The sequence below is a fragment of the Haemaphysalis longicornis genome, unplaced genomic scaffold (assembly GCF_048455015.1).
Source record: "Haemaphysalis longicornis isolate Haplotype H1 unplaced genomic scaffold, Haemaphysalis longicornis Haplotype H1 scaffold_9, whole genome shotgun sequence".
NCBI classification, from domain to species: Eukaryota; Metazoa; Arthropoda; class Arachnida; order Ixodida; family Ixodidae; genus Haemaphysalis; species Haemaphysalis longicornis.
In genome coordinates this window covers 93,757,940-93,784,225 of record NW_027526460.1, presented here as the reverse complement: position 1 = coordinate 93,784,225, position 26,286 = coordinate 93,757,940, and the positions used below count along the sequence as shown (strand labels likewise).

The 26,286-nt window shown below is 49.0% G+C and overlaps 1 long non-coding RNA gene across 1 annotated transcript; it reads left to right on the top strand.

Moving 5' to 3' along the window:
• Window positions 1–15,724: 15,724 nt before the first annotated feature.
• Window positions 15,725–25,411, top strand: LOC144152970 (uncharacterized). Its single transcript, XR_013319256.1, has 3 exons — window positions 15,725–15,784; window positions 21,341–21,415; window positions 25,354–25,411. It is a non-coding gene; the product is annotated as an uncharacterized LOC144152970 (long non-coding RNA).
• The last annotated feature ends 875 nt before the right edge of the window (window positions 25,412–26,286 follow it).

The following is a 26,286-nucleotide window of genomic DNA, read 5'->3' as shown; positions in this document are numbered from 1 at the left end:
TTTCCATTGCTATGAGCAGCAAAATCGCGTAGTTATAAAAGCTGCAGTCAGGATGGCGCCACATATCGACCTTCAAAGAGTTCTTCATGTTTTGCGGAGTTAGGTACGATTAATTCGTCCTATAACACCGCAATTTATTTTAGTGAGCCGTTGCCTTTGTCGGAGTAAGATGTATCTGTGACGTCGCTGAAGGAGTGCGAAATGCTTACAGCGGCTTCACCACTCTCCAGTTGTCTCAAATATCTGAAATGACTGAAATTACTGAAACACATTTCGCGCCAAAATTGTTGTGTTTGTTGCTTCAAGCAACATGATCTTTGTAACAAAGTGCAGTTATACGTTTTCTATTTTTAATAACTTTGCATAGCACACTGCCGAGAAGTGGATACGTTTTCGTGCTTGCAAAACCGTCGTATTTTAACTCAGTTGTTTGTGTTCATTCCAGCGTTGTTTGAAGCACGACCCTCCCAAGGATGTTCGTTATGGTTTAGCAATGCTCATGTACGCTAAGGACTTCATATCTGGTTAATAAATGTCCGAAATATGTAATATAACTTGTTGCTAACAGGGTAAGGAATGAAGTATATACGACACAATACGGCGTGGTATCTCCGACTGCAACATCAAGTGACACGACAACACGTCCATTTTTTTCTTCGCTTTCACTTTTAGTCTGTAATTGACAATAAAGTTTTACATGACCAGACCTGATTTTACCTCACCTTTCTACTTTCAGAAAAGCCAACATCACTACATAGAAGTAAAACTGATGATGAGTTCGTGTACATATCAACAACAACCAAACAAAGAATCAAATGCACGTTGGCCTTATGTATATATAAAGTTCGAGGCGAGCACAGTCGAAAATTATTGTTTAACAGTTTGATGACCCGTTTCGTCTGATACTTTGCGGTACAAATCAGACTTATAACCAAATTATCCTGTGAGGAGGAAATTGCATTGCAGAAGAATTTTGATATAAGGAGTGGTCCCTACGAACTGATCCGGAACAAACACCATGCGGCATATTTAACAGGGCCATAGAAACAAAAGACAAGTTTGGTTTATTAAGAGACTGTTCTGTCCTGGTAACAATGAAGACAATTTGTCGCAAACTTCCAAAAAATAAACGAGATATTAAATAAAAAATACGAAGCAGTGGAAACTCACAGCCGGGGATGGTGAGTAGTGTTTTGGGGGTAAGTAGCCTCCGTATTTCTCTATCCATGCCAGACTACTCTCAATTTGACAAAAGAGGTCTGCCTGATGGCTAAGGGAGGAAGATCGTGCACGACCTCTTCCCTTCAATGCCCATCTTGGGCATCAGATAAAATCACCTCTCTCTATTTCTCTCTCTCTCTCTCTCTCTCTCTCTCCCTTGAGCATACATAAAATTGAGGTCTCAATAAGGTCCGAAAGGGGGGCGTTTGGAAACGAGCTGGGGACAGGGCACGAAGCAAACTATTAGACGTTGGGATTTAAATCTGCACAGTGCCTTGTTACGTGTTTGAGCTTTGAGACACCAGTTAGGTGACGATATGGACAGGAAGAGGGATGGAAAGTCCAAGTGGAACGATTGTCCAACTGGAGCCTGTACAAGTGAAACCAGAGTGGCGGGAATAGAGGCATTATCAGCCATGTTCTTCTCAGCAAAGATCTCAGCAGAGTTATGATGATGATTGTGGGGTTTAACGCGCCGAATTGAAACCTGGTCTATGTTGCGTGCCGCCGTGGTGAGCTCCGGATTAATTTTGACCCTTTGGTGATCGTTAAAGTGCGCCGAAATCCCGACACATGGGAATTTTCGCTTTTCGCCTCCATCAAAAAAGCAGCCCCCGCTGCTGGGATCGACCTCGCGTCCTTGGGCTCAGTAGCGGAACGTCATAGCCACTGAGCCACCGCGGCGGGTGTCTCGTGGAACGGGTTAGACATATGAAACCAATAAGGTAACCGAACGGAGTGTTTTCTGTCACCCACTCCCAGCAGAGTGAACCACTTGGAGGTGTGGCGGGAAGCCACGAGCGAGAGCAAGAACGATAGTTCTGCGCAGTACAGTTATAGGAGCCTGCACACTAAGGTGTTACCTTTTAAGCTTGATACGAAGGAGCACGCTGCAGATAACGCCTGAGCCTGACGGTCAAGCGTTTTTGGATTACGTGGACGCAGCTTTTCTGTAGCGTAGTCCGTGTCAAGCTTAAAAGGGGAAATTTAAGTGCGCAGGGGCCTGAAGAAACCAAGGAAAAAGGAAGGGCTGGAGTGATGCCTTATCTTCATAAAGTGTCGCAGAACAAAGAAAATGGCTTCGCGGCATGGTTTTCCAGTACTGTTTCCCGCGCCGTGTTTCCGGCGCAGGACTGTGCATGCGCATTGAAAATACGAGAAAAAATAAACGCGATGTCAAGAAATATGTAAAATGTGTGGAATGAGTGATTTAAAATATTCCGCAGGTGCGGGAACGTCTGTATAGGCCACACGGTCCGACGCGTCAACGACCGGTTACGGGAGCACTTCGAATTGACCAGTTCTCAAAGAGCCGGCCATCTTTCCTATCACTGTCGTCGGTGCAAGTGTGATCCATTGTTTGAAAGCGTTAACATTTTTAAAAATAGGCGGAACGGAAACAGACCGCCACGTGGCTCCGCCCACCTGCGCTTCGCGCCCCACTGCGCTACTCGTGTGCTTGGCCCTTGTTATCCCCTCACTAGGCTATGCCCTCCACACATCACTGTGCCCGCGTTACCACGCCTCGTTCCTCGACCAAGAACACTTTCTTGTCAAAAAATTGACCGCGTATCGGCTCCTTTCATTGGAAATGTCGACGAACGGCGAGGGTCTTTCGTCCGCATTTGCCAAGTAAATGCCCCCCTTCACTTTCCCGCTCACCTCTCATGCTGTTCCTCTACCGTCGCACTTCTCCCAAGATCAACACGCTGGAGGTGTGCTAAAGTCAATTTTAATTTACCGCGTCCTACTGCTCCAGGCTGGGTGCCTCTCTGCCAGCGCTGCCGTACGGCGGACACGCGCGTGAATTGAGGCGCCCTATTTCAACGCTTACAGAACCACATTTCCTTACTTCACGTGCATTCCAAGCGGAATGTGAACCTATCTGGTGGAACCTTTCGTTACTGTTGCCGTTTGGTTTCTTAAAATGCCGCCAGAAGTTATAATGGCGCGGGCGACAGCAGGCGATGGAGGGATTTTTTTTCTGCAGTGGATATAGTATTTCATTAGCTATCGCAAAAATAAGGCATCCATAAAGGAACACTGTAAATACCCCTTGTGTATTGCTTTTCTGCCCTATATTTGCGTAATGTTTTGTTCATGTTCAACAATGTTGACAAGTGTGAACGTTGCCACCGGACTTAGACGCTTAGATTTTCATGTGGGTATAAAATACTATTGCGCAGAATCTGTTTCACTTTGGCCGGCTGGCTGAATCGAGTGACAGACAGACAGACAGGCCAAAATTTTCCCGTTCAAGTAGCCCAAGAGAGACTATCACCTTTAAAAACGTGATAGCTTTAAATGACCCATTGAGTGAAAAAGACTGCGTCGACATCGGCGGCAGCGTCTTAGCAGCGAGACGGCCCCTAAACTCCCGCGACGCGTTCCGTAGCTGTGACATATACAGGGTGTCCCAGCTATCATGCACCAGGATTTAAAAAAAGAGTAAAGGCGTAACTCGAAGGAAACCAGGTGCATAATGTTTGCACTACTGTGAAGGAGCGGACAGTATTTTTTTCTTTGATGAGACTTAATTAACTAATTGTAATTAATTATCTAACTCAAGAAATACTGTCCTAATCACTAAAGTGTTAATGAGGCACTTGTAGGTAACCACGAGGGGCATCTAACTGCGGTATTTTAAACGACGAACTAAGTGCGTACTCATTTATTCGGACTGATAAAGGAAACCCGCGAAATACGAAAAATACCACGTGACGGCGCCTCCGCGCGCACCGTAAAGCAACGCCCTCAAACAGGCTGCCTCTTAGTTAGCCAGAATGAAATAGACAAAAGAAAGAAAGAAGAAATCGCGACCGAGTTTGTTCCTTATCTGCACACGCGTCCCGCGAATCTTGCTGCTGCTGCTCCATCCATGCATGCTATTATCAAGGCGATGCGCTATCTCTTCGGGCGGGTAACACGCGAAGCAGTTGCTTTCAATCAGCTTTGTTTGGGGACGCTGCTTTACAATGCGCGCGTAAGCGTTGTCACGTGGTATTTTTCATATTTCGCGGGTTTCCTTTATCAGTCAGAATAAATGAGTACGCAATTAGTTCGTCGCTTAAAATACCGCAGTTAGATGCCCCTCATGGTTACCTACAAGTGCCTCATTGACACTTTAGTGATTAGGACAGTATTTCTCGAGTTAGATAATTAATTACAATTAGTTAATTAAGTCTCATTAACGAAAAAATTACTCTCCGCTTCTTCGCAGTACTGCAAACATTATGCACTAGGTTTTCTTCGAGTTACGCAATTTCTCTTTTTTTAAATCTTGTGCATGATAGCTGGGACACCCTGTATAAAAAATGGATTCACTTGCACTCAACGTGAAAGCTGTCGGAGGTGCGGAGTAGTGATTCGCGAGTATTTTCCTTGTGTTATTTGTGTGAGTACTTTGTGCTTGTCTTGTGTTTATTTGTGTTTTGGTCTTGTTTTTCTTCTTGAACTTTAACCGCAGGATTCGCTTTCCTTCGCTGTTGCTGAGCATCGACTGCTGCCTGACGAAGCTTGGGATTTTCGTGTACGGGGTCCATGGCGGGAAAGACCGGCTCTTTGTTCGCAAGGTCTTAAAACACAAGCACGTGCCTTTGCTGTTAAGCAACGCATGGACATGTGCAGAGAGAGTGCAGCGGCTGAAACGTTTCGTGCCCGGAGGAAGCAACATGCAGTGGCCGCTTTCCTCGGCCATCCAAGCCAATACACAGCAGGCCAAGCACATGAGCGTAAACCGATACCAAATGACCCTAGTGCGAGCATTAATTCATAGCGCAAAACTCGACGAAGTGCTCAGCGACGCCAGATTGCATATTAAAGCTCTACCATTCACATCTCAGGAGGTCCATAGGTCTCTTTGGAAATTTTTTTTCAGTCTTGGTAGGCGATGGCGTGACTGTGTTGACTCTTTGAAGTTATAGATGGATGTTTAGTGTATCGCGGCTGGATACAGTTGACGGGCGTCTACCTGGGAATGATTTCCATGGTTATTGGAGGACCGGGTGAAATCTCAATTTTAGGCAAAATTTGCATATATTCAGGTGAGGTCGGAGAGTGTGGCACGTGTACAGACATGACAATAGGAGCAACCTGATAGTACTTTGATCATGTGTCGCCTGCGAAGAGTTTTTGGCATTTAGGCTGCACTGACAAATAGTCTGTTAATGAATATTTCACTGGACCAGAGTGACCAATGACACAGGGGCCAAACAAGCTGCCAAAAATGAATCAGAAAACGAGCAACGGGTGAATCCTCTGAGGTCTCGCGATCGTGGCGCCGCCACGTGGTGCTCAGGGTGAATTCCACACCAGGGAGCGACAGTTACAGTGCACGATTCGTGGCCACTGGTCTGTACTCCTGGTTCAGGTGGCTATGAAGCTGGCAGGAATATTATAGTGAGCAAAAGCCACCCCTGTCGCGAGACGGGATGGGCCATGTGGAGGCATGTCTGCATCTGCATGGCCACTTTAATGAGACTGGCGATGTGAACCGAGCTAAGCTGTCCTGCTACGCCAGATGAACGCGGTGACAATAATGATTACAATGATGAAGCGCAACACATACGATTTCAACTATTTACAAAAAATTATCAAGACTTGAGCCTTATCGGTAGGCCAATGAGGCTTTTGTAGCACGAGAGGCACGTTTGGAAGAATTCCAGGGACCTAGCACGTCCCTCAGTTCTAGTCCCACGGACAGCCCCCAGGCCCAGAGACACTGAGAGAGACACTCTTTGAGCACTAAATAGCCCGCAGTCACAGATAAGGGGTTGTAGATCTTTATGCTCAACAGACTGTGGGTACAGTGGCGAAGTGGACTGGTTGATTTTGTAACAGTAGCATCGCGTGTAGGCGACATTCAACTGCATACGGTAGAGTACTGCGTCATCATTCTTGGACCTTCCAGGTGGCATGCTGAAATTACAACGCGAGTCAATAGAGTAGAGCGGCGCGTAATGATGGGATGCGTCTGCCTAAATTGATCGCTGCATGCTCCACGCCACTCTGGATGCAAGTGCTGAATTCCAATCAGGCGGTGCACCACAGCCAGAAAAACGGGAACCAGCTGGTTTTATTTAAAGCATCAAGATGGTAGACGCATCCGGGGGTGACTGCTGGGTGCTGGGTCGAGGCTATTACTCTATGCTGTGGGCGGCGCCGGGACGTCCACCTGCTCCTGTCCCGAAGTGCTGAGGGCATTGCTGTTGGTGCAGTGCTCGCATTGTGGGACATGTGGGGCCGGCCGTCCGTTCGTCGCTTATCAGCTGGCCGCTGACTCCCTTGGGCACCCCGCGTAGCTAACCTTCCGTAGCGGCGCTGCACGGATTCAGGCCTGAACCTCAGCACCTAGGACTGGGTGCAGCGCCTGGGCCACGCCATGGCCACTAGATGCTCATGCTGCCAGCGTGGGTCACCGGGTTCCATCCCACTGTTGCGGGTACAGTTGGAGAAGCGGCAGCAGCTGCATGTAGCGCGCTGTTGGGAGGTGCGCCCTACCCCACAACGCTCACACCTCACGGTTCCCCACAGCCGGCCGTCCCATGGTCGATTCCCCAGGCAGCCCGAGCTCCGCCAGCAGCCGCAGTGGCCTCGCCTGACATGTCGCACCTCCCGCCTTTTCTGATCAGCGAGTGATGCCCCTACGCACAAGTGACCTGACGTTGAGGGAACTGTAGGTCGCCCGTAGTCGCTGCCCGGAAACGGCAGTGCCCCGGGCGTCGCTAGGACGACGGCTCCCAGCTGCGTGCGCTTCTGTGGCTCTTTTACCACATTTGGAGAGCTGGAGCTCTTCCACCGTATTGGCTGTTGGCAATCATCCCGTCCATCTTAGAAGTGGGCAAGCCGCCCACAGAATCCGGATCCTAAAGGCCTGTATAGCTGACCTCTGCTGCTGAGAAGTTGATGAAGTCCATCGCCCTGACCCGTGTGAACTAGATGGCGGACAGTCACGATGTCTTCCGGGAGCAGCAAAGTAACTTCAGACGCAACCGCTGCACGGCTGACTCCATGCGAAATGTCGAGTCCACGCTGGAGCAGGCGCGCCACACAAAGCAGGCATCTCTGTTGCTCACCAGAGAGGCCCGCAAGCAGGTCTCTCTGCTGCTGGTGCTGTTGCTGCTTGACATGCGGTAGGCCATCAACTCTGTTCCTCACAGCCCACAGAATCCGGATCCTAAAGGCCTGTATAGCTGACCTCTGCTGCTGAGAAGTTGATGAAGTCCATCGCCCTGACCCGTGTGAACTAGATGGCGGACAGTCACGATGTCTTCCGGGAGCAGCAAAGTAACTTCAGACGCAACCGCTGCACGGCTGACTCCATGCGAAATGTCGAGTCCACGCTGGAGCAGGCGCGCCACACAAAGCAGGCATCTCTGTTGCTCACCAGAGAGGCCCGCAAGCAGGTCTCTCTGCTGCTGGTGCTGTTGCTGCTTGACATGCGGTAGGCCATCAACTCTGTTCCTCACAGCATCATCCTGGGGGCCAGGGAAATTCATGAGGGTTACCGGGAACCTTGGTAAATACTACCTACGGGTCTTTCTGGTGGACTGGGCTCTTCAGGTCAAGGTCGTATGAGCCACCAAATGCCCCGAGTCGTTCGATCTGTGTAGCATCAAGAGATCGTTTTGTGCAAATTTTTTTTGAACTCGTTGCGGCCTCCTTTCATGGCTCCATTCATTCTGTACTCACACCAGAGTTGGGGATTGTGGTGTTTGCTGACGATGTGGTCCTTAGAAGCATAGAACAATTGCAGACTGCCGAGTGAAGGCATGCATTCATGCGGCTCTAGGAGAGGTGGCAGCCTTTCTCACCACCCGTGGTCTCCAGCTGTCCGAGAGAAACCAGAGGCTCTTAAGGTGCCCCCGAAGAGCTAGAGAGACCGACGGACGACGCGAACTACCAACCCTAATGGCCAACTTATGCGTGTGGCGCTCGACTGTAAAGTACCTGGGCCCACTCATGTACAGACAGCTACTTTGGATGCCGGCTGTGAAGGCACTACGGGATCACACCGTGGCTGTGCTAAGAGTCCTACTAACTCTCTTGGCCCGTGCAACGGGTGCAGGCACGCCGTCGTAAAGTGGGTGTTTCATGGCCTGGCCGCCTCGGTCATACTGTGCCCACTGTCTGAGGTCAATGTGGAGTCCCGCCGCTGGAAGGAGTTGTAAGCCGGCCAGCGGCATTCTTTACACATCTACCTGGGCACCACGGTCATCCCCGGTGGCGCGCATGCACAAAGAGGCAACCATACGGCTAGTTTTAAGATGTGGGCCCTTGAAGGTGGACTGAACTTTGTCGAGATACTCATGAATGCTCCTGATATTGGGGTTCTGCAGACGGCCAAACTCTCCGATTTGTATGCTTGTGCCCACCTTTGAGAAGAACGTTAGCTGCCTCATTGGCCAAGCCTGGAGCCACCGCCACCATATAGTGGGGATGCACTTGGAATCGTCGCAACTGAAGCTCGTAATCGTCGCAACTTTCTCAAGGGTACGCCGCAAGCGACGTACACCACCGGAGACCACACGAAAGAAAATCGCAATCCTGCTGCAAGAAGAAGTTGGCGGCTTCCAGCAGATCTTCAGGAATGGCTTGGTCCTCCCGACCAAAGGCGAGACTGCAGCCGCCAGCACGATGCCAGAACTGGACGACAGCACGTCTGCTGCCTGCCTTTTTTCGCTTCGTCCACCTCTGCGCAACTGGCTGGTCTGAACCTCCCTGCTGACCTTCTCTAAAAGGGCTACCAGGAACCAGGAGCTGTGGTCCTGATGGGACGGAGGCCCTTCGTTCTGCAGCTGGATGCGGCCGACAAGCTGTCCAGCAGGAGGGGTTATGTGGAGTGGTACCTCGCGGCGAAGCTGCATACTGTGGCCTACCGAAGCTGGGACATCTAGCTGCACTGGCTGTCGGCCCACTCCGGCGTTGGAGACAATGATGGAGCTGATAATCCTGCGAGGGCCGCCCGCCAGGTGGGGACCTCCGTCTCCCAGGAGGTGAGTACATTCAATGAAGCCGGTGCCCTCCTGGCCCGCGAGGTCGAGGCCTTGGTGCTCGACCATTGGTGCTCCACGGTGCTACCCATCGCGGTGTACTGGACTGCATACATCCGGTAGGCTGACCTGGCTTCCTGGATGTAACCACAATTCAGTTCCCGCTCCCTAAGAGGTGAGCATGGGATACAAAGGCATTGACAATAAGAAAAAATGAGGTGCACGGGAGATGGTTGTAATTGCTCATGCTCAGCAAGGTAACTTGTTCAGCAAAGTAAGATACAGGCTGTTGTGGACGTACGATAAACTGTTGTGTCGTCGTCAGACTATTGTGCCGGTCATGAATAGAATGCAAATAGTTCGTCTATTATGGTGTTAGTAGCGGCTCTATTTATGTGCTGTTCTTTAACTCAATGGCAGCAATAAATACGTTGATGGGATGCTTCGACCCCCAGGTACAAGGCTGGAAAGTTCATATAGGCCGGCGTTTAAAACGGAACAACGATAACAAAAAGAAAGAAGCAGGACACGTTGTTGTGCGCCACGGGACATGCTGGCGAAGATGCCAATCAATGGAGTTTGAGTGCTGGCACATCAGATATGACGGCTCGCAGTATAGCATGTAGATGGCGGTTGATGGCGCTAGAGTTGTTAACGCCTTCAAAAAGATTCTACAGCATAAAAATGACATTATAATAAGACCCCAACCACTGCACCTACGCACGCAGACGTACACAGACGGGCTCTTTCACGCATGAACACACCCACACACATTCACAAACACACAAACATCCATACGCAAACACGCCCGCACAAATACACACGAACACAAGAACGTATGAACACTAACAAACACGCACACAGTTCATTCGGTAATGCGGACTAAGGACTTACTAGATATGTTTTAAGTGGAAGATCAGACCTCACATAACTTGTCTTGTTTCGTGCTCAGCAAGACAGGGGGATACGTATTTGTCAAAAAATTGACGCCAGGAAAATAAATAAGCCCCTTGAAAAGCATCACGGATTGAACAAGATAGGCTTTAAAATGGCCTTCCCGGCACCCGGATGGCAACAGCGCTTTAACGAGGAACACGTGTTGAGACCTTACTGGAACTTTTTTCTCACCATTTATGTCACATAGGAAGTTGTCTAAAAGATCAGAAAAACGCCATAGCGCCAGGTTCGGAGCGCATGCATCATTAGGCATCAGGTGAGCATACGCCCATCCGTTTTAATGGTGTTGGCAGCCGTTTACACTTCAGAGTCGACTAGCACATAAAATCTAAATGCTAAAAAGAGTTCCATGCTGCAAATAAACGCGTACAAAAACTTTAGAGTAATCGCTTTTCACGGCGTGACACGCCTTTCGAAAACCGGCAGGTGCAATCGGTTTCTGGGAAACGAGTGTGCGGAGAGATGTCCACTTTCAGACAGCGTGTAATGCTGCTATTTGTTGCGCTTCTTTCGCGGCCGTTGACTGTTCTGACGAAACAGGAAATGAGAATGTGCGGTGGCCCGCTGAGTGAGTATTCGCCCACCAATCATGGTGCCCAAATCAGAGCACCTGAAGCTCAAATAGTACACACTCACAAAAGTGTGAAGGTACAAGCGGGGGGCGGGTTCAGTACTGGGGTGAAATCAAAGCCAAACCTGCAACTTCCATCTGAAGTGTACGCACAAAGTGCCGTTATCTCTTTTTTACTCGATCTCTATTCTCTACTTTTTATAACGTTTGTAATTAGTCAGTAAACATGCAGTAAAATGGTTCCGCATCATGACATCAAGTACAACCGGTTTCCACAACCAACGCTGCCTGTATAACAACACGTATCTAGTCAACCGAAATCGGCCAGTCGCGTTCATGTTGCTATCGCCTGCCCTTTCGAATGCTCCAGCCTTCGCGTGTGCTCTCAGCTCGCGCAGTCACTCGCTAAGCAGAACCGCTTTGAGAAAACTTTAAGGAGCCATTTACAGGGTTTGGCCGGCCTTTGCGAGATGGCACACATAAACGACCATGCTTTCTCGGTGTCTGCCGCTCAAGCTGATTGTCAAGCTGGAGTGGTGACGTGAGGCGGGAAGTCTAAAGCTCATTACCCGTACATGCAGAGATTCCCACAAGCCGCCGCGCCTACCCACCGCAGTGGCTCAGTGGCTAAGGCGTTGCGCTGCTGAGCACGAGGTCGCGGGTTCGATTCCCGGCCGCGGCGGTCGCTTTTCTGATGGAGGCGAAAAGCAAAAACGCCCGTGTGTACGAGATTTCGGCGCACGTTAAAGATCCCCAGGTGGTAAAAATTAATCCGGAGCCCTCCACTACGGCGCGCCTCATCGCCTTAGTTGCGTCGGCGCGTTAAACCCTACAGTCAATCAATCAAGCCGCCGCGCCACCTGTTCCTTCGTGACACGAAAGCCCGATTTCAGGGCTGCGCATGGAACTCCCTTTTCAGTTGTGCGCAGGTCAGCGGCTGCGGCTCTCACACGCGCGCGCGACTTCGCCCAGCCGTTGCATCCGGCGGGGCGGCTCCGACATGCGCGACGGCTGGCTTTCCCGCACCACTTTGGACTCCAGATGGCCGATGGCCGCGCAACTCTGCTTCCCTTGGCGATTGATTTATTGTGGGGTTGAACGCGCCGACGTTTCACAGGCGCTGAGGCGTGCCGTAGTGGAGGGCTCCGGATTAATTTTGACCACCTGGCGATCTTTAACGTGCGCCGAAATCTCGAACACACATGCGTTCTTGCTTTTCGCCTCCATCAAAAAAGCGGCCGCCGCGGCCAGGAATCGAACCCGCGTCCTTGTGCTCAGCAGCGCAACGCCTTAGCCACTGAGCCGCCGTGGCGGGTGCTTCCCTAGGGGAGCTATTTACACAAACCCTAGGGACTTCCACCTCCTCGCGCCGGACCAGCGGGGTGCGGCCGAACCATGCCTGCTGTTTGCAATGGAAAGTGGGTGACGCGAGACCGGCGGTGTTATACATGCTTCGCTGCCACAACATCACCACATTCGTGTCATTTGGCGCCCCGCGGCTTGCCTTTAATATAAACGATATAGAGGCATTCACACAACATCCTCTACGCTGGTCACTGACGAAAGAAAAAAACTCTTACGTTTGTTAGGCGATTTTTCGTACAGAGAACGCCCTGAAACGTAATAACGCTCAAATGTATGAAAGCTTCTTGGAAGCTCACAAAACCACGTATCCACACTCAAGCCGCAAGACAGTCAATTTTGCTGTGTCCCGTTTTTTCAGCAACTTGTTGAGGGTGTGCCACACATTTCATACAGTAGTTGAAGTTGACTGCATTCGCACATTGTTACCAGCGCACACTTGCACATAATTGCATGCCGGCTCCAGATGTACGAGATAGTGCAAAAGCTGCGAAGTTTGCGACCAACATGATGTGGGCATGCAAGCACGAAGCTCCAAGGATGAACGTGCGACCATCAATTATACAAGTAAGCACCTTTTGTAGTGAAGTGTGTAATGTGCAGGGTGTGTAGTGCAGCGGTGTTGGACGAAGCATCTTGGCCGTCTCCCCCACAAAGCGAATCCAAAAGTACGAAAAGCCCGTAAAAGAACGACAAACGCATGAATGAAAAACTTTTAAAAACAAACCAACCGTGCAACGATCCGCATTTGCACAAAAATGCATAACTGGCAGAGTTAACGCATTTAACCGTTTGTATAAAGTAAACGAAGATAATTGTTTGAACAGGATTGAACATACTAAACGAAACAATAAAAAAATCCCAGTGAACTTCGTAAATAAAGAATATGCATAGTATAAATCCCCCTCACAAAGCGAAGAAAGAAATAAACAGCCCGTAAAAGATGGACGAAAACACGAATAAGATATCGCGAAAACGGACCAGCCGTGTTACGCCCTGCATTCGCACAATCATGCGGAATTGGCGGAGTTAACACATTTAATCATTATATTAGGGTAAATGAGCATAATTGCTTCAACGCAATTTTTAAAACTATAAATGCTAAAAGGAAGAAATAAATATTATTGTGGCTCCGCTTCATCGGCGCTTTAAGCCGGGGACAAGGCGCCGGCTGAGGGCGCCGTCGAAAGACCATGAAAAAAATGGCCGCATATCTGCTCCTTTCGTTGCAAAGACGATAGTCGACAGGCGACGCTGTCAAGTAAAGACTTCTCTTCCCTCTCCCGCTCACCTCTCATGCTGTTCCTCTCCCGTCTCGTTCCCCCCAAGATAACACGCTAGAGGTTTGCTCAACTCAATTTAAATTTACCGCGTTGTACTGCTCCAAGTCGGGTGCCTCGATGCCTGCGCTGCTGTTCGGCGGATACGCGTGTGAATTGATGCACCCTAACACGACGTTTATAGAACCACGTTGCCCTACTTCACGACGGACAGACGGACGGACGGACGGACGGACGGACGGACGGACGGATGGACGAACGGACAGACAGACAGACAGACGGACAGACGGACAGACGGACAGACGGACAGACGGACAGACGGACAGACGGACAGGCAGACGGACAGACGGATAGAAGGACAGACAGACAGGCAGACGGACAGACGGATAGACGGACAGACAGACGGACAGACGGACAGACGGACGGACGGACAGACAGACGGACGGACGGACGGACGGACGGACCAAAATTTCTGCGTTTAAGTAGCCCAAGAAAGACTATCGTCTTTAGTAAAGAAACGACCTGCACGTGTTAAGAAATGAGCGGCGCGTGCCTGGTGTGCCAGCACGGCACGGGCAGTTGGGTACTGAAAGCCAGCCGGGCTGGTACTCTGTCTCTGTCACTGCGCTGCGACCCCGCGGTTCCCGACAGCGGTCACTACGGACAAGGAGGTGACCGACCCCAGCAAGCAAGCGGCCTCAGGCCGTCTTCCGCCTGATGCTACCTCGCGCTCGCGGGTCCTCGCCGTCGTACATCTCGCCCGCCCGAGTTCTGGCGTAAGAACCCGCCGGTCTGGTTCGCCCATGTCGAGGCCACCTTCGAGCTGCACCACGTCACCTACGGAGACTTCTCGCCCCTCACTTCGCAACGTGCCTCCTGAGGCGGCTCATGAAGTGGTGGACTTCATCGATGCACGTTTGTTCTGTCGATGTCCCGTACCGGCGGCTCAAGCAGAGCATCCTGGACGGCACCATGGAGTGTGAATGCGCGCGCCTCCTCCACCTGCTGACCCGCTAAGAGTTTGGAGGTGGCCGTCCATCGCAGCTGCTCAACAGTATGCGGCAGCTCTTGGGCGCGAGCAGTGCCGACTCGAAGGGCGCGCTTTCAAAGGAGCTCTTTCTGCAGCGCTTGCCACACTCCTACCGCCTCGTCTTAGCTGGTTTAGGGGCCTTGAACGTTGACCGCCTCGCCCGTTTTGTTGATGAAGTCCCCGACGCGACTTCGCCCAAAGTCGCCACTCTTATTTCAACAACAGGGTGTGCCGTCTCTCTCTTGCCTGCAACGCGCTCTACAACTTGTTCCTGTAGCGAAATTTCATCGTCACTCTCAGCTGGCGTCTTGGTACCAGCTTCAAAAGAGGAGGAAAGCAAAGAAACGAGCAGCGCGTGCTTGTGGCGCCAGCACAGCACGGGCCGTTCGGTACTCAAAGCCTGCCACGGTGGTTCCTTGTCTCTGGCGCTGCGTTGCGACCCCACAGTTCCCGACATTGTAAAAGTGAACTTACGAAATGATTATTGTCCATTTCATACTTTCCCCCCACAAAACTAAGACAAAAATAAAAACACCCGTGCAAAAAGCACGGAACAATAAAAGAAAAATCGTGAAAACGAACAAGCCTTGCACTAAGCCCTAAATCTGCGGAAACATACATACCTTGTAATTGTGTGACTGTGCATAATTGGTTTGACTGTAGGGTTTAACGCGCCGACGCAACGCAGTTGATGAGGCATGCCGGAGTGGAGGGCTCCGGATTAACTTTGACCACCTTGGGATCTTTAACGTGCGCCGAAATCTCGCGCACATGGGTGTTCTTGCTTTTCGTCTCCATCAGAAAAGCGGCCATCGCGGACGGGAATCGAACCCGCGACCTCGTGCTCAGCAGCGCAATGCCTTAGCCACTGAGCCACCGCGGCGGGTGACGGTGACTGTGCATAATTGGAGAAAATAAGTAAGGGAAAACCTCAAAAAAAAGTGAAATAACGAAACGTATTTGGCCATTCATGGCTTTAAAGCCAACCCTGTCTTTAAAAAACGCGCAATGAAGACAAGCAGCGTGAGAATGCGGCGTATTAGTCAATTATCTGAATTTCTACGGTTTTTTTAACATTCTTAAATGATGCGCTAACCCATCAGCCATATCCCCGGTTGTATAAATCATGTTCTAGTAATTTCCAGGCCAGAATGCCTCGTTCGAAAGTAACACGTGAACAATGACATCAGCGATTTCTTAATAACGCGAAAGTGGAACTAATCAAGCATAGACTTTTTTTACTGTGTTTAGTTGTAAGTATGAGTTAGAAGCGACGTAAGTAATTGCTTTTTTTTCTTCCCTCGAGCAGGAGGTGCGAAGGTTATGCACCGGAGTCAGACTAGTGTACGCCTATGCTGAGGACTACATGAACGTAAGCTGGCCTGCACACACTTTCTCCGCTATCACTTCATTCAGAAAACACTAAAAGAGAAACAAAGCCCTCTATACCTTACGTAGACGTACGCGTTCGCCGCCAATAGTCATATGAATCAGGAAGGTGGTCGATGCGAGCTTGGCGAACGGGTTGTTTGCTTTATTGCACTGAGTGGGCTAATGACAGTTCAGAGGCCCACTAGAATCACCGAAGCTGAACAGTGCAGAAAACATCAAAATGTACTGAAATTACAAATTTATTTTAGAAATGACTGCATCTCATTCACTCGCCTTGTACCTCCATACGGCGTTGCCCACACCCTTCCCCCTACACTATAAAAAAAAATAGTTAGCGGCGCCCGGTTTCGATCCCACGACCCTGTGGGCGGAACGCGAGGTACATGGTGCTCTTCCCACTGCGCCACAAAACCGAGACAGAATCAAACGCTACGAACGCGCCTTATATCCTTGACTCATTCAAACTACGTCAAGATGCTACTGATACAACGCATGATGAGGCAATGATTAACACTTGCAATAGAAGAAAAGAAGCTCCCACTTACAGCAACAATGATGGAGTAGAGGTCGTTGCGACAGCGAAGCCCCAAGCATACCACTTAGAGAGATTGACCAAGACTGGCCAATAAAACATAATAATAATCATAAAACATAATAATCATACGCGTTCCCGACACGTTTCACGCGATTTCAGAATCAATTCCAACGGAAACACCAAGTGAACCCCACGATGCTTCGCATCTGCACAGGGTTCCCCTCGCGGGGAGGTGGGCGCAATTTTTAGTTTTAGCCAGGGTGTCGAACCACAAAGTACTGGGGATAGGTTCGATTTATGGGCTCCAATCATTCGACGATAAGGCTAAGCGTTGTAGTTTACACTGACTTTCGGCGACATACATGGGCTTAACTCTTCTTGTTCATGTAAATAGATGCTTTCTGCTAACTATAATTGCTTCGAGTGGCTACTACAATTTCTAATGGACGAGTCGCTTCGATTATTCTCGGCGCTCCTGGACAAGACCACTGCTTTTCTGCTGAAGGCAAAAGAGAAGTGCCCGTGTCATGAGGCTGCCAAATCGTTACAAAGCAGTGCCCCCTTGACCACCAAACACTGAATTTCACCTAAGCCAAAAAATCCGCCCTATCTCTTAGGAAGGTGCGCTGCATTTTCCCGTATCCACAAGCTAAAAAGGTTACATGTTTTCGTTTCAATTCCTGGCCTTGATCTTAGTTCTGTTTTTACACACTAAACTTCTTTCGCGCCTCCATTTCGTGCATTTATATCAACAAAGTAAAGGACTCTAGCAGCTCCGAATTTGGAGTGGGTTACATGCGATGGAACATGCGGCAATCGGTTAAGATGGGAGCGGAATAAGTATTTAGGCAGCTGAATTGAATAAGACTAGTGAAGACGGCGCTCAAAAAGTGAATAAGGCTGCGTAAGGGCAGATAACTCACTTTTAACATCATCACCCATTTTGCCCCAAGGAGTACGATATCGGTATTCATGTTTCAGTAGGAGCGAGGGAATAATATACCAGTTATACATGCCACATTTCTGGTTTTGCTTTTTTCCTAGAGGAAGAAATCGCGAACAGAAGCTAGTAATTAAGCGACCGGCATAGAAAACTCGCTGGGTATTGGAAGACATGCACATTTGTACATTACACATGCAAAAGGATGCATTCGAGACAAAGCAAACAAGCCCAAAGAATAAGACTCCTACTACTATAAAAAAGACCAACAATGCGCCCGAAAAACTATAAATGTATGCAGGGGTCGCAATAAAGTGACAAAGGTTTTTCTAAAACAAAAAACCGCGAAGACTACAGATTAGATCACGATTATCACAAATGTGTTCGGTCACAGACAGAAATGTGAACACTGCGTCATGAAAAAGTTTTTTGTTTAAAAACGTACCTGAACGAATACAGTAATAAAAACAGACACAATGGACGAGTTGAAAAAAGCCGCTACATATTTAACCCACAAAACGAACGCAATGATCGAAAGGACGCAGCGTTATATATATTCTGCCCCACGCTTTGCTTGTAGTGAACGTGCCACCAGAACATACAACCAATAAGACACCGGCATCGCAACGTGGAGCGTCCAGGTTCAAAATTGTGGATGCTTACCGCGCTGAAGATGCACTTCGGCTCCGAGGTGCGCTGTCCTGTAGGGCTCCGGGTTAATTTTGTTCACCTGGGGATTTTTTAATGCGCGCCGAAACCTCGACTCATGGTCGTTTTCGCTTTTTGCCTCCATCTGAAAAGCGGCCACAGTGGGCGGTATAGATCCCCCGTCCCTTGGCTAAGGCACTGAGCCACAAGCAACAAGGTTCAACGCCGGCAGTGCTGTTTTAAAGCAAAGCTTTACCAGAGTCCTTCAATGCCTTTCTGGTCATGAAACTTCGCCGTCACGCTGGTCACGCTATCGGAGAGCTTCGTACGCTGCCCCGGGAGGCCGCGCCGCGGCGATGGTGTTGATCGGAGGGCCGCCGGGGGCGTGGTCAGAGCGTGTTTGGCAAGGAACGGACCACGGAGTAAGATAAAACAGACGCTCGCCGCCTTATCAGCAGTGCGCTTTTGCTTGACGGGTCATGGGCCACTCAAATGGACTTATCATTTTGTGGCTGGCGAAAAAATTTGGTGCGAACGGGCATGCTGCTACTGCGTTCCTGACGGCTGGTCTGGCTACAGAGCAGCGGCGGCCGCCTGATGCTTTCCGATCTGCGGTGGCGCCCCTCGCGGTCGCCTTTGTCCCCGTACGAAACTTGGCCGGGAGTTTCATGACTAGAGAAGCATTGAAGAACTCTGGCTTTACTAATCTCGTCGAGCGGTTTCACCGTCGCGGGGAGTTTCACCTTCACTTAACCGCAGCCGCGCCGTATCCTAGGCAATGCATCACGTGACTCGTCGGGTCGAGTCCGCCTACGGCCGCGTTCGCTAGCTGCCGCTGCCGGCTCGGCGCATGCGCTCTCTATAGCTAGGTCGCTGCCTGACCATGTGACTCGCCGCTCGAATGCGAGCTTGGCCATAGACGAGAGCGAGGCCGGGCCGCCTTCTCTAAGAGTTGCGCGGGAGCTGGAGGCTTTGAGCCGTCGCCGTGAAGCGGAGTGCGACCACCCCGCGAATATCGGCTGGCGATCTGCTTCACTGGAGTCGGTCTGGAATGCCAAGCGCGCGAAGCTAGCGTCAAAGACTGAGGAAGAGCGAGCCGTTCGGCTCGGAAAGCGCCGAAAGCGGTGCCATAACTGTAGAGAAAGACAGGCTTTCGATGAACAGTATAATAATTACAAGCTAAATCAAACGTTGACCGAGTGAAACCGAGACTTGACTAGGCCAAACCGAGCTTTCGCTTTGCATATGCCGAGTTAGCTGAGGGAGGAGGCATCCATTTTTTTTTAACTTTAGCAGAGAAGGCGGGTCGTAGAAAGAGGCGAAGTTAGCGTTGGTAGGCTCGCAGTACTTTCGCAATAAAAGTTGTGTGACTCACTGGTATCGTGATCCTTAAAACATGCATACTAAGCGCACAGGGAAACGTGTTTTACAGCGAAGCTGTATACAGCTGGTATCTCAGGCTGTCGCGCCAGCGGCAACAATGTACTCAGCGGCACGTGTTCTTCATACGGACGAATTCTTACGGAATTAAAAGCAGGTGTCAGGTGCTTCGCATTTCGGTATAACACGCCCTATATTGCCCTGATAAGATGTCTTCCCAGGCGTGCAGTTGTGTCTAGAGGTGAAGCCGCCTTTATTAGCATTGTATTTGTAAGCTGCCTTTATCATATTGAGACTTGGACGGTGAAGAATGGCCACCTACGGAGATGGTGTGGGTACAGCCCCACTTTGTACTCTTCCCCACCAGCCCCTCCTCTTTCCGGAGTCTAGTAGTTTTCTGGCATCGCGCGGTGTCTCTCTCCCCACGGACACAGCGCAATACAGCGCACTCCTAGGCGGCCACCTATGCGGCCCTGTGGAGCCTGCACTGTGATTGACGTAGCCGCGCATGTATGAATGCGTCGTTGTCTCTACCAACCAATCGTGTGTGTCCTTAGTATGTGACGCACAGATCGGGTCCCTGTCCTTATGATTCAACATAGCAAATCCCCAATAAGGCTCCACATACAGCTTCCCCAATTTTCAATATAGTTTTCAAAGGGTGGAAGGGACCTAAATTTTCAAGCAATGTCTAACTGTTCTTAATCGTCATCTGAGGCACTCTTCGCATCGATTCGTGACATCAATCGAAACATGCGTTCACCAGCATGCCACATTGAGACGAAGCGGACGGGAAATCAGTGGACAGCGTCAGGTGAAATCGTTCCGAGGATATATACAGTGTACTAGAAGATAGAGGTGTGTCGTTCGGGGCTGATTAGGGGGGTCCTTTTTGCGATGAAAATTTATGCTGAGGAACTCCTGTTGTAAGCACTGCCCCTGGCGGCCGTGGCTTAATAGTTGGTTTCAGAAGTTTTGTTTGTTAAATTAATCCTTACTTAATATCCTAAATAGTCTTGTTTCTTTATTTCGTGAAATCAAGTTTTATAAAACTTGTCAAAGAACAGTTTGGTTTGATTTAAAAACTCATAGGTGGTGCTGGCTGCTATAGGATTTCTCTGGGGAACGCCTGCGCTCCATACATTTTTGTTTTCATCGCAAAAGGAATCCCCGCCCTGCATTGGTTTTCCCCCGAACGATACACCTCTACCTTCTAGTACACTGTTCCGATGACAGAGAAGGCCATTTTTCCGGCTAAGATGATGATGCTCCCTGTTTTTTTGTTGGGGAAGCCAAGAAATATTCAGTGTAAATTACTCACAGAAAGGCAATAGAAAAGCAGGTAAAGTTACGTAATATCATTAGGCTGTTTCAACGAAGACATGAAAGGCCACAACAGATCAGACAGCGGCAAAATAAAGTGATTTTTCAAAAAGACCACGCACAATCCTCGAAGTCGACGGCGGCAATGGCAAAATTTCTTGAATATTGCCTTAAACTGGTTCCTGGCCCCCATTTGGCCAGAATTTGTCCCCACCTGTTTTCTTCTTGTTTGAAAAAATAAAAATAAGCGTCGACGGAGGAAAAAGCTTTCGTTCACAAAAGGTGTTATCACCGGTTGTGATGCGCATGTAGCGGAACTTGGTAATGTATAATTCGGCCAGCTATAAAGCAGTTTGAAGTCCCGTGGAGCAATTCAGTGTGCAGCAGTAAGCGTAGACTGCATGTTGAGAAATAAAATCTACTTTTTTCCAACGACAGTTAAGTTTAATTTGGGTATTTTGTGATATTTTTATCCATTGCTTCCATACATGTGCTGCTACGAGAAAAACGATGTTTCAATTCACGTTTGTATGTTCATTTCGCACCACATAAATGTGGTCACTATCATTTTTTGGATTCCCTGCATGGACAAGCAGAAATTAGTGCGAAATGTTAGCACTGCGATTTGTTTTCAACTAAAAAGTCAGTCTATCAAGCTCGTTACTGAAACAGTTCTGCCCTGTTTCGTGTGCTTTCGAACAACGCTGTAGGACACAGATGTTTTCGTCGAGAAATTCTACGAATTTTCAAAAAAATTGGCTACTGCGTGGACCCTCGCCAATCCTGTGAGTACCCTGCAATGTGTTTCAGTCAGGCACGAAAGCGAAATTAGATGCTGCTTTGCGACTGCGTCTTTGCGGGAGCAAGGCGAAAGACGAGCCATGCTTTGAGGGTTAGCATGTCGACAATTCTTGTATTTACATTTATGACTAGACAACGGAACTTAAGGCACAAAAAATCGAGCTTTCACGCGCCTATAATAGACAGTGAAAAGTATCGCTTAGACATATATAGGCGTGAAACACTGTCGTTAGGCATATATAGGCTCAATTCGTATTTACTTCAGCAGTGCAGTTTAGGTCAAATTTTTGATTGCGATGCAAACAGAAGACAAATCATGAGCTGTAGCAAAGTAATTTTATTTTCTTGGTGAAAATAGGCCACAGAAGTGTCGCTATTTTAACATATGTATTTCTGTAAAATGGAGGGGGATTGGACAATAAAAAGGACAGCCATTACAAACCAGCCTGTATGAATGTTTTGCGGCTTGATTCTACCTCACGTGATTCGATATGTCTGGGCGAAAAAAGGACGCTCGGCGTCTCCCCATGTTGGCGGAGCGTGCTTGTACTTCGGAACGCTCAATGATCTCATTTCATTGAACGTTTGCTGCTCAGAACCTTAGTAGTTGTTTTAGCACAGGAAATACACGAATCTTGCGACCGACACAGATTTAAGGTGCAGAATTGCTCTGTAAGCAACCGCTCCTTCGGGGGAGCTGGCAGCGAACCCGTCCCAAACCTTCAAAATTAGCTCAAAATTCTTAGAGTTGCGCATAAGTTCTTAGCTACTGAATGCTTTGTGTTAAGAATGAGAATTAGGCACACGAACGTGTCAAGCCACGTTCAGTGTAGCTCCTTATACAATAATTTGGGATGCGATGCTCTTGTCTGCTGCAAAGCTGTCAATACCCCCGAAGTGTTTGTTGTGGTGGTTTCCGCTCTCAGCCATGCTCCCCCAAGGGATAACAACGGACTCTGGTAGAAGAGGCACAATCGGTAACTGATACTTGAAGACACAAACGCGCCTCAAAATACGGTCGCTTGACTGCAGCTATTCTTTCGCAGACAGAGCAGAACGCCATCCTGAGCACTTCACAGCACTGCTGAGTCCAATTAATAATACAGTGAATCGCAATAATTCCGGATAAACTACTGCGCTATCCTGCCCGGCAGACGTGGATGACTCCCGAAGCTTCCAAGGATAAGATCATTCAGTTCTAGGCACTATGCACAGATTAAACAAACTTATCAGCTAAGCGATAAAACTGGCTTGCAAACGCCCTTGACAGTTACCCGCTCGGCAGACGACGGCAGTCGGGACCAGGCTGCAGGAAAAGTGCCGTGATGCTCGTTACGAAACCTCTCCCCTCGTTCCTTTGTTCTACACGCACTGCATCTTGCCGACCCGCGGTGTACTGACGATTGACGGCTGCCTGTGAACGTATCCGTGGATTCAGCTTGAAACTTACGTACTTCATATGTTCACGTGGTTATCTACATGGAGGAGTCACTGACCTTGAGCGGCACGTACATGGCTGTGTCGTGTTCATTTTATTCTTTGCTTAAACGTTAGCAATGAATAAGGCATGTCTGTAAAAGATTTCGCTGTTGACATCCGGACATAGCCAAACAAAAGACCGCAGAATGAAAGAGCTGGCGCGTACAGGCGTGTCGTCAAGCCCAACCGGGGGTGAGGTTGATTGCGGTGCCGAAATCTCGACACACGGCCGTTTTCGCTTTTCGCCTCCATCAGAAAAGCAGCCACCGCGGTAGGTTTAGAACCCTCGTCCTTGGGCTCAGCAGCACAACGCCTTAGCCACTGAGCCACCGCGGCGGGTTGTCATCGAAGTAGCACAAGAGTTTGCACTAGCGTGCATATTCAAGCAAATATTTATATGGCCAGGTTTCCGTGCTTTCTTCCCGTACCCAAGCAAGAATGTTTTTTGGCAAAGACAACTTTATCGTGAATGATCAGCAGCTGACGGCTGCAACTCTCGTCAAAACTACCCAAAACACTGCCGCTTGGATGATTGAATGATTACACCGAGCTTTGTTTCTTTGTGATGACTACTTAATTTAAGCGAGGCTGCAAATGCTGCATGATTGTCGTCTGCTGTCAACACAGGGCCATCGACGGGAGAAACAAGCTTATAAATCAGCTGTAACTCTTGTTGTATCGAAACTATCACAACAATCATCTGGCAATTGTTCACTAAGACGGCTATCATAGCGACGAATTTGGTTTACGCATCATACTGGTTAGTTTGCAATAAGTGAGTTCTAAGATGTGTTAAAAATTCTCCATCACCTGTGTGTCGTACTAAACAGCTTCACTGGTCATCCTTTTTTTTTTTCTCGGTTTCTCAGTTCTCAGTTTTAGGCGTCGAAGCTACAATTCAGTTATGCTGTGCGCCGTAGTGAGGGACTATGGCTTTGCTGCCGGTGGGTGACCGGACAAACAGCGTCTGGCGGTGACTCTGGCTAATAGTCAGAGGTTGAAGTTGAAGTTGTTTATTGTGCAGCTTTCACATGTACAAAATACAAACAGCAGTGTCTGGGTCCCTAGCCTTAGTCTAGTTATGGACCCATTCAAAACGGTGAAATTGACATACCAACACTCGTACAACAATTCAAGAAAAAGGTATAAAGGTAAAAACAGCTTGTGAGCAGCGCAGCACACAAAATAAAGTAAACGAGAAGATTAGGACGTACGCCAGACGTACCATAACCGTGAAAGATCCGCCTCATCGGTCCGAGGCACGTTTCGTCACCGAGAACGGGCGGCGTACACATCGTCCACCGGCCTCTGGTGGGCAATCAAAAGAGACCTCCCCGAAGGGGGAGACACAGAGCACTGGACCACCCGGAGAGTGATAGATCCCTCCGGCCATCCCAAAGTCCACACCCGCAGGTTACTCTCTGATAACCCATCAGTCGCACGGGCTTAAACAAGAAGGCCTGAAGAAGAACAACAAGGTCGAGAACTGGGCTAGTTGGTATACATTCATGTTTAACCAGCGCAAATTAAACGGGACGAGAGAGGAGTACACAACACGAGCGCTACTAACAACTGAAGTTTTATTGAAAAGAAGGAAAACATATAAAGAGTTGAGCCTGCGCACTAACCACAGCCGTGACGTAGACCACGCGGGATACACACTCTCCACAGCACAAGTAGCTGAAGCTGAAGTACTGTTGAGATAAGAAACTTCACAATCCAGCACAATCCCTCGGTGTCACTGCTGGATTGTGAAGTTTCTTATCTCAACCGTACTTGAGCTTCAGCTATTTGTGCTGTGAAGAGTGTGTATCCCGCGTGGTCTACGTCACGGCTGTGGTTAGTGCGCAGGCTCAGCGGGAACCTTGTGGAAGTTGGGGCCACCCCGGAGGGCCAGTTCTACCACCCTCCATAACTCGACACTCGCGCTCCCCAGAAGTAGGGTTACAGGGTCATGCCAGCACCCCTAGCGAAATGGACAAACACCCTTTAGGCCCCCGCATGGGTTACAGAGGTGTGCAATTGTCTCCGGCCCGTGTCTCCATTATATTTGATAAACCGATGAGACACAAGGTGTGTACCGTCGGGTGACGTAGTTATAGGCAAGGTTGACACCCCGGCCTCCTCCCACGCTGGATTACAGGAGCGAGTTACTGCTTCCATTCATTGGGTAATTATAGTTTTCCATGCTTCCGCGCGGGAAACAAGAGAGTCATAGTTACTACCGCCATGATTGTGAAGTCCCGTGGAGGTCTTTAGCATGGGCGGAGATCATGACACTCTAGGGTTATTTTTTTCGTTTTCATCAGAAAAACGGTCGCCACGGCGGGGTTCCTCCCCCGTAATGGTAATTTATTTTGGGAATGGAAGATTTCAAACAACTGCACCTCGTCATAAGCACTGACATTTACTTGTACACTGTCTGTTTCTTTCTTAACCCAAGAAAGCTGAGGAGAAGTACAACCTAAACGTGACGGAGGGCGTTGACGCACTCTACGTAAGTATTTTATATAAATGCAAAAAAGATTCGACTCCGATCGGCGTTCCAGGCACTGAAGCAACCCTAGAGATATTAGGCGTGCCGCACGGTGGTCTATGGACTGATTGAGAATAACGCCATGTTGCATCTTCAACCCGCACAGTGAAACCGTTAGGAAAGCTCAGTCGTCTTTCGCCTCCCAACAGAAAGAAATGGTCGCCGTGACCTGTAACCGAAATATTAGGTGTTCATCAGCGATACGCTTTGGCCGTGTGACGCGAGTGCCACAAGGCCTCATAGTAGCTGCTTACTATCCGTGTGCCAAAAAGTTGCGACACAAAATTTCGCCTGTCAACTGCACGTAAATTTTGGTTTATTTAGATCGGCGCATTTGTTTCCCCTATGTGTTATTAGCATTGTAGGAACTTTGCGAATCGTACAGACGACTGACTGACTGAATACTGAGCTGGAGCTAGCCGTGTCAAAGTACAAAATATCTTCGTAATTTCGAGTGAAGGTGGAATTTGTTCGTCACCTCTTGCTTTTTAGGACATGTGTGACACAAATATTCTCTCGTGATTTTCAAGTCAGGTTTGTCAAATCCTGTACGAACTATGCAACATATAACGTCGCCTAACTGGTACTGGAGAACAGGGCCTTTCACACCTGAGTACATTCTTGATCAACGCGAGATTGGGGGCGATGATGGCATCAACAAGCAATTTGTATGTAAAGGAATGTATTTAAAGTTGTGCGCTTGTTTCCGAATGATTCAAGGCAGAATTAAAAAAAAAACCATTAACGGGCAGTCAGCCAGACGTTTGTGTAGTGTACCAGAATACATGCCAGAAGACGCGGCTCAACTGGAACCGGAACTCGGGCGAGTAAATTGTTTTA